Genomic DNA, 8,679 nt, shown 5'->3' with positions numbered 1-8,679 from the left:
ACAAAATACAGAAACAGATGAGCAAATGGGCCTGAATAACTAACAACATCATATGGTCAGCGTAACGTCGCTTATGTGCTTCCAGTTCCTCGTGATTGAGGTTTGGAGTGTCAGTTATACAATGGCATAAACAGCAGATCACAGAGCAACGCTCAAGTTTATAGTGGGTGAGGGAAGCATCACGAGGCTCAGTAATAATAAGAGACATGCATGCCAGCTGAACATCTGTGAGTGATCACACTCTGTACTACAAATTGCGCGCCAACCCCTATCTAGTGTCTCATGGTATGATGTATTACAATAAAGCTAGCTAAATCAAATCAGAGTCAGCATAGATTTACAGCAATTAATGCACATTGTTATACATTTGCCAAGAGATTTTTTAACGTGCTAAATCAAAAAAAGTAGTATTCCTTTGAAGAGAAAAATGCTTAGCTTCTTCTAGTTAAGCAGTATATATATATATATATATATATATATATATATATATATATATATATATATATATATATATATTATATTAATTTATTGGGCTAAGGTCACACACTAGCTAAAAATAAATATATGCATAAATATTAAAAACATATATTTGGTCAGTGATGTAATTAAGTTTAGCTGTTCCTATGTAATTTATCTCAGGGATGTAGTAAAATCATGCCCATTTGCAAGATCAATCTTCCATTAAGCAAGGTTGCTCTGTTCAGTTTCAGAGCGACAAATCCAAAATGAGATGTACAATAATGACTGGTCTAATGGTTAAAGAGAAAGGCATCCTGATGTTATAAACATATAATGCACATCGCCTGAAAGATGTCAACATTTTTAAGTTATAATGTTCTCCCTCTCTTTTTTTGAAAAAAAAAAATAAAAAAAACATGAACAGCTTTCTGATGTCCATGTGACCAATTAGATCCTGCTGTAAAATCTGAGGAGGTGAGGAAAATATTTTCCACTTAAAATTCTTGATTGCGTGGAATTACATTTAAAATTTCACCAGTGAAAACTTCATGAACAAAAACGCTCCAGTTGTTTGTGATGAATAGGCTATGTGGTTTTAAACTTTTTTGAAGAAGAAGAAGAAGAAGAATTCACAAAAATACTCTGTGCACCTTTAAAGAGTAAGTGCCACCATGTGCCACTTTTGGGGCATTAAAAGCTCACAAAGCACTGCTTTAAATGAAATCGACCAATCACCAGAGGGGTTTAGAAAAATAAATCGATGGACAAATCGTTTAGGAGAGGTCGAACAAATAGGGTAAAAATAAATGTATATTTAAATTATATATTATTACTACATTTCATGCATGTCATCTGTTGTTTAGGACTCCCAAAACCAAAACTTGCACCTTTTACAACCCATAGCTTAATAGGGGGCACTTCAAACAATTGCCATGCTGTGAAAGTTTTGAAACCGCATGAGTCAGTTATACATTTGCGAATCAAACACATTTAATGTAGCTTGCTGGCATTAAAAATAACATTTAAAGCCAGTGCCCTGTCCACTTCTCAGTGCAGCTGCCTCACACCGGCATCAGAAAACATTGATGACAGCATTAAACGATGGTGGTCAATTAAGTGCTTGCAGGAGAGGCTGTTAGCATTTCAAAGCTTTCAGAGAAAGGTGGGCTTGAAGGGCTTTTCAACTGAAATACCCCACAAAGTCTCTCAGCATGACTCACTGTGGGCTGGAACATAAAGACCAGACCAGGAGCACAATACCATTCCCCCCTTCATGGATGCTGAAGTGCTGCTTTGATCTGCAAATTTTATCAATAGTGATCAAATCATTTCCAGTCTCAAGTGTTTTCAACAATTTAGGACATACTTACGTAAGCATCAACTTCGACATTTCATATGTAAGAGAGTATACATAAATGTCTGTTTGCAATCATAGGGCCAGTTTATAGAATTCAGGTTAATGTAAACAATCTTTTTTTTGTTTCCTCCATCTGTGGAGCATAAATGCAGGCATTTCAGAGACGGAGACATTAGCCATCAGGCTAATTAAAATAGAAATTCTCAATCCAAACACGTGTAATGAACATACTAAGATGTAAGCAACTAAACTGAAGATCACCGTTTCAGTCTTGAGCACATCGCTGCCATCCAGTGGATAAACAGCACAAATACAAAGAAACATTTAGTGAAATGATACTTAAAATACCTTTAAAAGGAGCAACTGAAAGAACTCAAACATTTTATAACTTTAATCATCCTTATGTCAGAAATGAATTCTAGAATAAAAAATAAAAAAAAAAAAAAAAAAAAATCAAAAATCTGTCTAAAATCAATTTACTTATTAGCATGCCACATTTAATCTCCTCTAAATGTGTGTGCATTTTTTTAAACAAGTAATCATACATCAGATTCTGTAAAACCTCATTTTTATTAAGTGTCCACAGGGCCAGCAATGCATGGATACATTAAGTCGTTTCATTTTAGGAAATAGGAAAATAGTTTAACACTGCAAGGCACAGGAATACCAAATCAGTTTTTTTTTTTTTTTTTTTTTTTTTTTTGGTGAGTGATATTAGACCTGCTACCGTAAACCTTTTATTGCTCAGACCAAAATGTGGATTTTAAAAAAAGAAAAAAAACCAAAACATTTTCCAAGACTTCTCTAAAAGACGTATTAAATCAGCTCATACATGCATACAATCACTCACGACAGGCGGTCTCCAGGAGGCATACTAAAGAACTTTGTTAAAAAGAATTAAGAGAAAAAAGAAAAAGAAACAAAAAAAAGTGTCCATAAAAAAGATCTGATCATCTACCGGACCGTATCCAGTGAATGTTTGGACTTCCCATAAAGCGGGATAAAAAGGTTTAATTAGATGATACTCATCCTACCCTCTCCCCTCATTTGCTGACTTAGCTCAGCACAGGAAGCATTACCAACCCCAGACTCCCCCGATCATGATCAAGCTATAGGTTACAGATACCACTGATACAGTAGTTTGGCTCAGCTGTCTTTAGTCAAGAAGTTAAAGATCAGCTCTCCTGCTTGTCTTTGACCAGCAGGACTGTGTGCTGCCCTCCACTGGACACGGATAGAACTACACGGTTCTCCAGCTGCTTGCCTGCCATCTCCACTGGGCTCCATTCATCCTCCTCCTCTCCTGTACCCAGCTGCAGGTTGGTGCCCATGCCCCAGGAAAAACAGAGCCTGGCCAAAAGATAGCAATGTTAGAAAACTAAAACGGCTCTGATGATCAAAACAAGCCAACCGCTACGTTCTGTTATTTGGTCCTAAAATAACCTGCTCTGATTGGTGCAATTAATGTAATTAGAGGTTGAAGATACATTTGCGAACAACACACACATTGCGTCATTTGAGGCATTTGCCATTTTAAACTACAGGCACAAACAATACTAAAACCTAACATGAATTCAATCCACCGTGTGTTCTGATGAGATGGTTAAAACAGGACAGAAAATCTCTGATTGCTGCAACAACAAAAAAAAATTAAGTAAAAATCTAACATAATTGGACTTGTTGAATGAGTTTAAATTAGTGCTCTCAAAAAAAAAAAAAAAAAAAAAAAAACATTACCCCCAAAATATAAAAGCTTGTTTACATAATATATACTCAGTACACATACATATTGTATATAGAATACATACTTAAATACTTTCAAAACATTTGCTAAATGTGTGTGCATTCAAATTTATATATTTATAATATATATTGTATTTATATAATACAAACATGTATTATTTTTTTTTTTATTTACGCCATACACAATGATATATTACACAAACTTATTTTGGATGATTAAATTTGATAAATCATTTGTAAGATTTTAACTAGTGCTATTGCAAACAATCATTTTATTTAACTTTCTACCAGAATCCTGAAAAGCAAAAAAATTAAAGCAGCACAACTTAACTATGATAAGGTCTGAACAATTTTGTAGAGGCAAAAATATTTAAGATTAGGCAAAATGAACCCAAAGCCAAAAGAATCCGTTTTTGGTTACAGTGGTCGGAGATCAGGGAGTGAAATGTAAAAGCACCAGGATAGGATGCAGTCTCACCTTGTTTAGTGACAGCGTAGCTCACAGAGGCACCACAGGCAACCATCTGAACGTCACTGATCCCCGTAACCGCCGTGGGCTCACTCTTCTCCCCCGCATCCTTCCCCAGGCCCAGACGGCCATACTCCGCGCCCGACCAAGACTGTACACTTGTCCTGTGGATGAAGACAGCAGATCAATTTTGGACCATTGGTAAAACATTAAGATGTTGATGTAATGTCAGTTTAATGCAAGAGTAACACAAACAAGATTTACAGATGAATCACCTTCTGAATTCAGGCACAGTGTGTGATGCTGCCCCCCAGAGAAGCCCACCCAAGAGGTGGTGGAGTTCTTGAAAGAACTGAGTTTCACAGGAACAAAGCAGGTGTTTGTGCTTTGGGTGCCTGTATAAAAGGAGCAAGAAGAAAAATTCTCTACAAATTCAGAGAGATTATTTTATCTTCAGGACTGAGTGAGCTAGGAGTCGTACCAAGCTGGTGGTAATTGGACAGGCCAAATCCATAGACGTGCCCCTCTTTAGACACAGCAAAGGTGAAGTACGCTCCACAGAAGACATCAGTGAAGACAACCTTCCCCCGTGGCTTAATGATAACCATCTGTGGCTCCAGCAGCCTCACTGGGGAACGGAAAATAGTTGTTATAAGCAGCACAATGATTTTCAGCTCAAGAAATCTCTAATTGTTTTTGAAGGATTATGTAGCATTAAATACTGCATTTCATTTACTGCAAATTCAGCTTTCAATTATAGGTAGAAACTACAGTGACAGTTTAATCAAAACAGAGATACATACTCAATCCCTTCCTTCCTCCACGGTTAGCAAAGTGCTCAGCCACACGGCCCAGCTGTCCTTGTTCTCCACATCCTGAGGTGTACAGCTCTCCATTCACAGTCATCATCACCAAGTGGTCATTTCCTTTAGATTGAGGGCAAAAACATTGCTAGGCAGATTATTTGCATAGACAATGGCGTAAAGGTAGAGCATGAATTCCTATGACCCACCTGAGACTATTTTAACCACAGGCTTGTCTATAGGAACTTTGACAGGCAATGTGCATTTTTTCATAGGTTCCAGAAGTCCAATGACACCATTATTGTCCTACAATAGAAATGATAAGTCATTCAAAATTGCTACAACGTTACTACTCGCTGCACAATATAAAAATGTCTATACTCACTCTGCAAAAGAGCCCCAGACATAGACAACCCCGCCCTCCGTGAGTGCAGCTGTGTGACTGTCCCCTGCAGAAACCTGCACCACTTTTTCACCAAGGTCCACCTTGGCTGGCACCATCTCTGAGCCTTCCTCTGACGTGTCACGTCCCAGAGCGCCCTCATCATTACAGCCAAATGTATAAATCCACGCAAGGATCAGAAGGATGAGATAAAATAACACTGAACGGTCTTGTTAGTGGGCTCTGCGCAAAGCTTGCGATTCATTTCTTTTGTACTTACATTTCCTGTGTCGCTGAGGCAGACAGTGTGCATGCCTCCAGCCACGGCCTGCACAGTACCCTCAGGAAGAGTCACCAGAGCCGGTTTCTTCCTCTCCAGCACATCCTCTCCCAGGCCAAGCTGCCCAACATCACCCTGCCCCAGAACAAGCACCAGGCCCTTCTCCTGCCCATGACTACCGTGAGAGACTGCAAACAAGACACAAAAACAGAACGCATGAGATTTAGATCTTACGGAAAAACTTGTGGTCAAATAATAACAAATGCACAAAAAGACTAACTGTGATCTGTAGTACCTCATTCAAGCATTGATATAAATGAGTATATTTACGGAAAGAATTGTCTTTACAACCATTCATGAAGACTATGCACAATTTAAACAAAAGAAAGGTCTAGCATTTCATTGTAGCTCATCTAAGATAATCTTTCCGCTAAATTGCCCCCAAAAAACGTCTACAATGCAAGTTGGTTTAATCAAAGGTCTGGCTATAAGAAAATAGAGATTTACCTTTCTGTTTTTTCACAACTGTTGAGTCCTCAGTTGCTGAAATTGTGCGTCTCTTTACAGCTTTTTGCAGGCATGGTGACTCAATTCTTGACCAAACCTAAAATTGGAAATGCTAACAATCAAGCAACTTCGTGTATACATACAAATAGTAAACAGAAAGAAACGTGTGTGTGTGTGTGTGCGCGCCAAACTGAACTGCATCTGAGGCCTACACGTAAATCAGGCCTGGTTTGTTGTAATGTATAGGAAAAGGTTCATTTTGCTTTCAAATCCTCAAACTCCTATGAAACAAATAAAACTTTCCAGGACCTGCACTGCTGTACACATACCGCCTGTATATAGCCTCTGCTTGTTTGGGCATCAATTGCTAAAATGCTGCCAAGTTAGGCAACTGGCTAGGTTTTGAAACACAGCCATTCTGTTTTCTGGCGCTGACTTCACGCTCCGTGACTGACAGCGACAAATGCTTGATGGCGGTTTATTGGCCAAACACGGCATTGGAAAGAACGGGCTCTTACTTTTTAGGGTTTATACATAATTGAAACGCAGGAAATGGTTTAAACATGGCGGAATAAGATCTGAGCTCAAGTTCAACCCGCTGAAAGTTTAAACACATCGAGCCTTATGCAGTGACACCATGGAGTCCGAGGTCGGTTCAAACCCGTAACATTTGGTTTGACGATTAGTCATTTCATAAATCACTGCTCACAAAATCCAACTACAGTTTAAATAAGATTAAGACCAATGAATGAATTAAACAGGAGCAAACATGCCCGCTGTGTATAACGGCTCACTTGCAGTTGCAGTCCAAAGCACTGTTTGTATTACATTTCCTGGTTTTCAGGAGACTTATACTTATTATCTTACCGTCGGAAGGCAGCACAGATGAAAATCTACAATTATGAGTAAAAATTGCCCAGGTTCAACGCTTTTGCTTGTTCGAGGAGGTTTGTGAACATAAGTAACTCCTTGAGAGAATGAAACGCACGCGTGTCTCACTCCGGCACTACTTCGTGGGTTTCACTGGAATGGCGCTAATAAACTAAATCGCACGCGCCACCTATTGGAAAGGCGGGTTGGGAAATGCTGTGCTTGATTGACAATCGTCATTTCACTATCAAATTTTTACTTTTTTTTTTACTTGATCATTTTTACACTGTTGTTTAATAGGGTTATGCTAGTTATGGTCAATTATTTTAGAATAAATTATAAAATTTTAGAATAAATTATTAAATTTAAAAAATGTTAGTTTTTCTGTAATTGTGTTATGTTTTTTATTAGGATATTATTACATTTATATTTAGCTTTATTTTTTTATTTCAGTTTTAGTAATTTTACTACAGATTAAATTTCATATAAAAAGTAGACTACTTTTAGAAGCTGAAAATAAAATAGGCTACTGAAGTATAATTTACAATAAAATTCTGTTCTACGGTCTTTCTAATTCAAGGTTTCATTCAGTGTTTAATTCTATATTGTTTGCCATTTCTCTATAATTATTTGTGAAATTTACTAGCGAAAAATTAAAAAGCAAACATTATTAAATATTATTATCAGCTTTATATCAGTACCCTAAATGTATTTTTGTTTTAGTTTTGGCTTACAGTAGCAACATGGGTCAGACACCGGGAATCATTGTCTCTTTTTACAATGCATTATGCACATTTGTAATTCCATTTTTTTAAAACTATGATTTCTCATTTTTGAAATATAATTAATCATTATTTGGACAATATTTTTAAAAAGAAAAGGCCTACAAGGACTATAATGCATCTCTGAGTAACATTTTTATTTATGAAGAATAACCCAGAATAACGTGTGTGCACAAAATGATCACAATGTAATAAGAAACCAAGCATTTGTACGAAAAATGAGATCAACACAAACATTATCGGTAAGCATTTTAATTTAGATTTAGTGGTGTTTACATCTAAACAGCAAATTTACTGTCAGTTTCTAAAAGTTCACATAATTAAAAAGCAAGAATATACAACGCTACATTACATTGTAGTGTCGAATAATACACTAATAATTTTGTGCTTAAAAAAATAGTAACCTATATGAGTTTCAATATATTTAAAATATTTTTCAAAACAAAAAGGAAGACAAGATATACACAAACAGTCAGGTTCATCTACAGAATGGATCTGTACAGCAGAGCAATTCCTATTATTCTACTGGCCAAAAACAAAACAACATAAATGAAAAAATAATTGAAAAAGGAAAAAAAAAAAATATCAAGAAGAGTTCCTGCCGCAATAACCTCCCTGCCAACAATGCTTCACAAAAACTTCATTTTTAGAGCTGTATCAGTGCGTGTCCAGACTAAATCCTTTTAAACGGGCAATAAATAATCAGGAAATCCTTTTTATTTAGAAATAAAATATTCTGTAAACACGACTTGGACACTTCTTAAAACTGAACTAGCTGGACCTCACTTTTACAAAAGGCGATATGATAAAAAAAAAAGAGAGATCAAAATAGATCACAGTTTTGCTGCAGATCAATAGTGAAATATGAAATGCTTACATTCTACCTAAATCTGATCCTATTTTCTTCTATTGCTCTCAAACAGCGAAGACCACAAAGTAAGGGGAATCTGTAACCCGGTCTTGAATAAAGAGGGCCAAAGCCAAAGTTATGAATTAAAAAATCTTGTGCCTTAAAGTTTCTAACATT

At 36.7% G+C, this 8,679-nt stretch overlaps 1 pseudogene; it reads right to left on the bottom strand.

The window, feature by feature from the left end:
- Positions 1–2,367: 2,367 nt before the first annotated feature.
- LOC122359936 lies at positions 2,368–6,061 on the bottom strand (annotated as a pseudogene).
- Positions 6,062–8,679: the final 2,618 nt, after the last annotated feature.

This window comes from Puntigrus tetrazona, chromosome 16 (assembly GCF_018831695.1).
Source record: "Puntigrus tetrazona isolate hp1 chromosome 16, ASM1883169v1, whole genome shotgun sequence".
Lineage (NCBI taxonomy): Eukaryota > Metazoa > Chordata > Actinopteri > Cypriniformes > Cyprinidae > Puntigrus > Puntigrus tetrazona.
Note: the sequence above shows the minus strand (reverse complement) of the source record. Positions and strands in the feature narration are given on the sequence as shown.